The 8518-nt window shown below is 36.6% G+C and overlaps 1 long non-coding RNA gene across 1 annotated transcript; it reads right to left on the bottom strand.

Annotated features, from left to right (window-relative positions):
• Nucleotides 1-4712: 4712 nt before the first annotated feature.
• LOC103155994 (uncharacterized) lies at nt 4713-6955 on the bottom strand. The gene is made up of 2 exons (XR_478098.2): nt 6719-6955; nt 4713-5983 (listed from the first exon to the last, which is right to left on the bottom strand). It is a non-coding gene; the product is annotated as an uncharacterized LOC103155994 (long non-coding RNA).
• Between the last annotated feature and the right edge of the window lie 1563 nt (nt 6956-8518).

Here is an 8518-nt window from a genome sequence, read left to right on the forward strand (position 1 = left end):
TTACACAACCATCCGCCCGGCGTCAATGGTTGGAGAACGTTCTCAAACTGCTGACGGTTCAGACGGGCGGATGAACCGTGGAGATCACAAACTGAATGTGTGAGGTTTTAGGACGAACGGATCATCGGACCAGATTCAGCTGAAAATTAAACAACCAACCAGTTTGACCCACAGAACAGGAAGTTCTTTGTTTCAATCGGTAACATTTCAAAGGAGCTGAGAAAAATCACATGTGTGGAACCCCAAGGCTCAGTCCTGGGGTTCTCCAGCTGGCTCAGGTCATAACAAGTAATCAGATTAGTTACCATAACGACGCAGATGATACTCAGCTCTACGTTACGGTGTCAGCAGGGATCCAATCACCGATCAGATGTTTAAATCAGTGATGGAGGAGATAAAACTTTCTCCAGATGAACAGAAACTGAAGTTTTTATCTTTGAACCTAAAGAGGAACGATCCGGAGTCGACGCACAGCTTCAGTTACTGCAGCTGGAAACTAGAGGTGGACTCAGACCTGGACATTCACAGCCACATAAAGGCGGTTACAAAGTCGGTCTTCTGCCTGAGAAAAGCCTAACATGGCAGCAAATATCTACAAAATGGAAAATATAACATTCAGTCAACTTAAAGTTAAATTTTTTTCAAACATTGGAATAAATAGGAAACATATATCAAACAATATATGGATATAGGATGTTGAAATGATGAGAAAACAATAAAACATTAAGTTTGTACCTTTTTAACCAAAATTCATTGGTTTAATCTATTATCATATTACATATAATGCTAACCTCTCTGGTTTTAATATATACTTCATTTATGTTTTCACAACTTGGATAAGACAAAGGAAAAGATTTTGTTCAAAGGAATGTGAAACTAAAAGTTTCTCTCTAATCTTAAGTTGTATCTACAAATCTGTGTCTATGTGGTTTATCATGAGAAATGTAGATATCACTATCTGAAACTGTAAAAACAAAGACAAAGTCAGCCTGCTATCACAAGAAGAGCATTTCCAGGATTAAACGTCCCAGAAGAAACTCGTCCATGAGTTTCTCTTCAGTCATTACTGCAGCCGCGTCTTCAGGTCTGACTAAAACAAAGAAAAATTACAGAATGGAGTCCAAATACCATAAACTTATTGTAAATTTCACAAAAATAAAACTTACAACAATGAAGATGAAATAATGCTAAAATAAAATCACAACCAGAATGAAATCGCAATATTGGAAAAGTGTTAATTTCTACTCACAAAAATAAAAATGTAAAATGAGGAATGTTCTCGTAAAGTTATACTTTGGTATCAGGTCCACAAATATATAAACATTTTATCTTTTAAAATCTCAGCATCAAATTCTTAGCAGTACGTTTAAAGGATTCGGTAACGACTGAGTTTATTTCCAAGAATCTTAAACTTGATGAGTTTTGCTCTCATAGAAAACTGTAAAATAAAATCTTTATTCGACTGATATTCTGACTTTATTCTCATAAATTGGCCCTTTGTTTTTATTTGTCCTTTGGTTTTACTGCATAACTTGGTTCAGTCCCGTCGTCAGAAAACAGTGAAACAATCGATATAATTGTTCCTGACTGTAAAACGCTGGACGCAAAGCTGCACGTTTCCATTTAAATCCTTATTTAATGGCCCCAGTTTTCCGGATGTTGTAATGAAAATGTATTTTTTAACCCTGCTCCACCTCTAATGTTTTTCTTCTTGGTTTCTGCCAGTTGCTGCGGTGTGGCTGAGATGTGGGTGTGACTGCTATGCAAACCTCAAAAATCCTGTTATAAACTAGATGACAGTTATTTTCTACCAGCGATTATTAAACCGCAGCTGTTTCACGTCACTTTCCCTGCTGAGAGTTTGACTCTTTGTTGGAAGACTTTTTTCAAACTACTGAAACAATCATCAGTTGTGGTGGTTTAGTGAGAACACGCCGTCCTGGTCGGACTGGGCGCGCCGCCGTTTGCCTGCACTTCCACTGACCGCACTGCAAAAACACAAAGTCTCAACTTCCACTTCTGTCTTAAAAACACTTGAAATAAGACAAAACTTACTGAAAAGGAACAAAGCTGACCTTAAGTCAATCATTTTTATCGATTTAAAAGTAGTAGAGTGTTTAACTGCCAGAGTTTCTAAATAAATTCAACATCTGTATCTTGTTTAAAGAAAACTTTAATTTTAGTGAGATTTATGTCTCATTAAAACCAAAACAGTTTATCTTTTAAATAAGAAAGGTTGAAATTTTTAATTTGTTAAATGTTGCCAAGCTCTGGCAACATTTTCCTTTGTTACAGGTGGAAAATCATCTGCCAGTGGAAATAGTGCTTTTTCTAATTATTGACTTTAAACAAACTCCTTTATCTTGTTTAAAACTTTTAAGTTAGTTTATTTTATTTTAGGTTTACCGAGATATTTTCCCTAGAAACTAGACACAAATTCTCGGTAGGATTTTGTGTTTTTGCAGTGTTGACCGTGTTTATAACGAGCTGAGTGACGATGGTTCACTGGAAGAATCGAGGAAAATATATCTGAGTTTTCTCATGCGCCATCAGCATTTTAACCAAAAGCCATCAACAAATTCAGCAACATTTTCAATTCAAAAACCATTTTTACTGCTAAATTATTGAATAATTAGATAAATTAACTCAACAACAAAGATATTTATAGTTTTTAATCTGTTCTTCAGCCGTCAGATTGGAGTAAATTCAGCTTTCCAGGAGCTTCTTTAGAAATCTGGACTGTGGACGCTAACATTAGCATTAGCTGCTACATGTTTAGCATTGAGATGCTATTTTTGGCTTGAACAGCTTTCTGTGCTAACTCCTCTTAGCACAGGAATCGTATTTTCCAGCGTCCAATCCGATCAGTCAGAAGCAGAAATTAATCCCGGTGGGATCAGAGAAGCAGCTTCGTTGTTGTTAGCGGATGTAGCTTGTGCGTCACATTTACAGGTGCTCCAGAAACGAGTGAATACAAAAGGTTTTTCAATTAATTAAAATCTAATTAATTAATAAAAATTAATGACTTAAAGTCCCTGCACTAGTCACTGTGGTTTCTGAGAAGTGTTGAAAATTTACCTCAAACGTGATTCATAGAGACGACAAACATCTTAAAATAAAAAAGTCACCTCTGTGTGTAACATTAAATAATAATTACTGATGTAAATGGGAACATCTACATCTAAAAATCTCTTAGCCAAACTTTCATCTTTTTTCCTGAAAAACTTTCAATAAAAGTAAGTCCGCTTGTTCCTGGTGAGACGAATCAGGGCGGCCAAAGTAACCGGGAGGACGGGTGACAGATGACACCAGCTAATTGGAAAACTAATGAGGTCCAGAAGTCCAGGCTGGACTCTGCTGTCAAACAGACACAGAGAGAGTAATGAGGTCCAGAACGACGAGCGCAGAGTGAGGTCAGCCTTACAAAGAGCAGATGCTCAAAATGACAAACACAAAGAGCAGAGAAGTCAAAGAATCACTTCCACCGATTCTTCTTCGTCCTGCCGGACGTCAGCTGGGTGTTGGTGGGACAAATAGTCCAGCAGTTTTTTACACTATTATCTTAGTACACGTGAAATAACTAAACTAGCTTAAAATTAACTGTTAAACAGTTAATTTAACAGTTAACTGAGTTATCCTGTTAGAATTTTTTTAAACTTTTAACAGGATATTTCTCCTGTTTTGTGAAAGTAAATCTGCCAAAGTAACTAGAAATTTTGCATCCATATTCAAGAAGTATCGACTGAAAACAAGCTGATTAATCTTGCTGAAAAGTTACTTCTGTCTCAGTTCAAGTTGACTAAAATATTTGCAGCAGAAACTGGACAAAAATTGTTTTTGCAGTGAAACGTGCAGCATTCATTCAGCCTTGTTGGGTCGATTCTTCCTCAGTTTTCCCCCATTTTTAACAGTAAAGCAGCAAAAACCTCCTAAAAACTGAGCACTCAGACCCACACGCACCCGGTTCCGCTTTCTCCTACGCACGTTGGAGTTATCCAGCGGCCATCGGAGCGGCCTGCGGCTGCATATAGGTGGAGATTAACGCTGTGCAGAAAGAGGATTACAGCAACACAAAGAGCAAAGCGGAGACGCTCACTGGGACAGAAATAGAGGAAGAGGAGGATGCCTGTGAGGAAGGAACAATAAGAATCAGAAACACGGGAAAAGTACGGAGGATTTAAACGAAGTGAAGAGAATCAATGAGGAAGATGTGGTTTTAAACACTGCAGGTTATTATCTGTGGAAATGCTTCCCCTTTTTTACACTCAATGTTTCAGAAGAATCTCATCTTAATCGATCATAAAATGCAACTTTACATTTGCTTAATTCATCTACAGTTTAAAATTAACATGTCGCTTGTTGACATAAAAGTTTTGAATAAAAATGAGTATTGAAGAAAAAATATTAGCATAGAAATCTCTCAAAAGTCAATTTATAACGATAAGCAACTAGCATCAATCAAACCTATAAAGAAAATGTCATTATTTTAAAAAAAGTAAAAATAGATCTAATCATTTGTTTATGTCTGAGTTTATTTTAAAAAATCTCTGATCCTCCCAAATTATAAATGCTGTCACTTTTAATAAATGTTTATTTGCAAACGTGCTGGTGACTGTTATCCGTTTTAAACGTGACATTTTAAGTTGAAGAACAATTGATTTGTTGGATCTCTGCAGATTTGAATGTTTTGTAACAGAAAAGCTGCAAAAGTCTCACATTTTACTGCATCACTTTGATAAATTTGCGTATTTTGCACACGTCGTTTTGTGATATTTATCTTTTTGGAGTCTGCAGACAGAAAAGCATCACTGACCTTTTTTTATTTAACCTGAGTGGATCAATAACAAAATCATTTCTTGTCAGTTTCTGCAGCTTTCAGTCAGCAGCAAACAGCTGCTAAAGTGTTTCTGCAGATTTCCACAGAGGCCCGGCGGAGCAGCAACACCTTGTAAACAGGTGATGGCTTGTTTGCTGCATCAATAATACTTCTCTTTTTTTGATCTGGCATTTGGACAAGAGCTCCCGAGGCTTTTCTCAGAACTAACCACCAGTTTTCTCTTGTTGGCCTTTTTCTGCTTTTTAACTTGCATGATAAATTTCTGAAATATATTTAAACAAATATGAGTAAAGTAAAGGAAAATGTATTTTGTTTTCTGCAGCTGTCGCTCATTGTCAGGAACAAAAGAAAGCACTTCAAAGCCTTTCAAACTGTGTGCTCGACTCTGCCCAGGTTTCCGTAGCGATGGAGAGCAAAACAAACCCAAAGTTCATGCAGAATAACCCACAAAGCGTGGGAATCTCCTCCAGGAAACCTCTTTGATTTCACATGCTCAGCTGCTTTTAGCTCTAAGGTTTTAACTAGGCCACTCTGAGGGTTTAGTCACCTGCAGGTTTAATGCCTCCCCATCTGCAGATAGTTTACATTTTTTATCTAAAATCAAGAAAATTAATAACCATGACAATATTCTTCATGAAACTGTCATAAAAAAAGTGTCTTCCGTCAGAGGCGTCTTTAAATTTGTTGTAATACAGACTGCTGCAGGAACTGCGATCAATAAAGTATATTTTAAATTGGTTAATTGAAAAGGATCAGGAGTCCTGCAGCACAAAAACATCTAAAACATGCATGGGAGGCCCACTGATGATCAAAACTGAAAAAATGTGCATGTTACAGGTTTGACAAACTAAATATGTTAGTTTTTCTCATCGGTTTTGTTCTTTTTCTGTAACTGAATCGACCGTCTTTAGCTTTTAGACGGGGAACGTCTCCATGTCTCTGCAGAAACGCTGAATTGTGAGTTCAGTAGTTTGATGCCTGTGATCCTGTCAGTTTGTTGAACATGTTTGGCTTTAAGCATCTGATGGGGGCAGAGAAAGCTTTTGGGTGGAGACGGGGTTCATGCAGCATCCTGGTACCGAGGCGCTGCCAAGACAGCTTGACTGGTGAGAACAGATGGCGGAGAGCTGGGCGTGAACATCATGTCTGCAACAAAGCAGAAGAAAACTCTGTCCTGATGCAGACTGGGGCGGAGGTTCACCTTCCTGAACATCCAGCCAGATGCAATGGATGGTTCAGATCAGGTCAACCCCATTACCAACATCATTTCTGAAACTTTTTAAATTTAAATGGCAAAACTGTATTAAAGACATAAATTAATGGACATCATATAATTACATGCAAATAAAATTATTCTGATGACAAAAACAAGCCCCTCACTTAACGGTGGGAGTAGATCAACGTAGTTCAAAGGTTCTTAATTTTAAGCAAAAACAAAAGAAAAACCTAGACATTTAAACAAGGTCAGCAAAATTAATTCATTAATCATATGAAAGAATAACATCAGTTATTCATAAAATATTCATTCAATAGTCTATTGGCAAAAGGCGGAATTAAACCCAAGCATCATAGGCACTTCATCAACAGCAGCACAAGCACTAGCATGTCGAAATATGTCAAAAACACCCGGAAGATCAATAAACATGTCAACGGCAGCTAAACCGAATTATTAAGAAACCGTAAGAGATCAATAAAAATAACCAATAATCCTATTTCAGTATTTTAAATTGTTTTATACACAAACTTAGCAAAAACAATTAAATCCCACTTTGGCGTTCCGTCCCGTAAACAGAAATAACAGGACCTAAAAGCAGATTTTAACCGTAAAATTAACAACCCGCAGCAAAAGCATCCAAACAATCTGAATGTCAAGCAACTCACCGCTGAAGCTGGAATCTCCATATCATGTTTTCATCAAGTTTTGGGACGTGAAAGGTAGACAGCTTCAGCTCCACTCCAGTCATGCACAGACAGTCCTTTCGTAACAGCGCCCCCAGTGGCTGGATGACTGAACGGGTTACAGGCTTAGTGAAGTTGGTTAAATGCCTGCAGTTAGTTTTTCTTCTGTTTTTTCTGGAGACGCTGTGGTCTGCCTCAGATTGAAGGAAATATTCTTGGCCTTACACAATAGATCTTTCAGAGTTTTCAGTGCTTCAACACAGACTGAGAGAATTTATTTAAAAATAAAAACAGTTTAATTGGATGTGGACAGAAAAAAGTGATTACCTGTTGAGAAGAAAATGTAGAAATGTTAGCAGCTTGATTTGCTTATGCCTCAGTCCGTCTCTGCGCTGTTCACCTCTCTGTGGTTGGAGTTTTTCTCCTTTTTGTTGTTTCTCCTTCACACCCAGCGAGCCGTTCTGCAGCCTGACCTCCTATTTTGGGCCAAACTGATTGCCTCATGTGGAGCCAAAGCCCCGGGGCTCCGCTGGGGTCGCTGTACTTTCTGAAATATCAAAAGCAGAATTATGCAGCGACCTTGAGCAGGCTGGTTTGTTGCTGAACTAAATAATTTAGACATAATTTCAAATTAAACATGAAAGTTTTGCTTGGATTAAACTGGCAACAATATACAGAGGTAAAGGAAATGTTGACAGAAGTCTTTCCAAATGAATCCTTACTTAACGTACTTTTTCTTTTCAACAGGCTCCACATAATTGTATTTTGTTAATTGAAAACAAAAAAAACATATAAGATAAAATTAATGAGTTAACCCAACTTCTTCAAATTAGACTGACAAAGAAGTTAGTTGAACTAATTAAACTATTTCGTGTTAGACTGATGTCCATTCAGTAAATTTATTTTGCATTTTTTCACTCAGCATGAACAAATTATGTTAAAATTTGCTTTCCATCAACTAACGTTTTTATTCAACTATTTTTTTTCTAGATAAGTTAACTCAAGTTCGTCACTTTGATCCATTTTGCTGAGTATAAATGAATGAATCTCAAAATCACCCTGAACAATTTAAATAAAACAGAATTTCACTGAACTGAAAAATACAAATTTAAGCCTTCCTCAGGGCCGTGCAGAGGCCACTACAGGGGCAGGGGCTCAAAAAAAAGGGCCCATCTAACCTTCTAGGACAGAATATTAACAAAGCCTCTCAGCTTTCAGAGTTTAATAAACAATGATAAATTACAAAATTGTGAGATATACAATCAAAGTTAAGGAAAATCTCTACATAGAGCATACAACTATGCATATGTAAGATAATTTATCAGTAATTTCTTTCTGCAGGTCTATTTTGTTATAATTAATTAGTCCAAATTAAAATTAACAGTCCATTAAAAGTGCCAACTTTGCATGATTTTGTAAATGATGATAATTTAATGCAAAGTTGGCATTTTTAATGGACTTTCAATGCAACTTTTAGAGCAACTTTGCATTAAAAGTGTCATTATTTACCGAATGAAACTTCATGACAACATTCATAGACATTCATAAAGACTCGTTCATGTTCATGACAGTGCCATGTCAGTCTTATGCACACCCAATAAAGTGTTACCAAAAAGTTTTTAACAAAACGTTTTTTTTTTTTTAAATAATCATTACAATTCCAAAAATTTTGATTACAATTTTATTTTACTTAACTGAGGTTAGTTTGTTTTTTTTCATTGAATAATTGGGAAAAAATTTTAACTTCATACTCTGCGAACCAGAACCTAAACTTAAAGTCTG

Source organism: Poecilia formosa, unplaced genomic scaffold (genome assembly GCF_000485575.1).
Source record: "Poecilia formosa unplaced genomic scaffold, Poecilia_formosa-5.1.2 Scaffold458, whole genome shotgun sequence".
NCBI lineage: Eukaryota > Metazoa > Chordata > Actinopteri > Cyprinodontiformes > Poeciliidae > Poecilia > Poecilia formosa.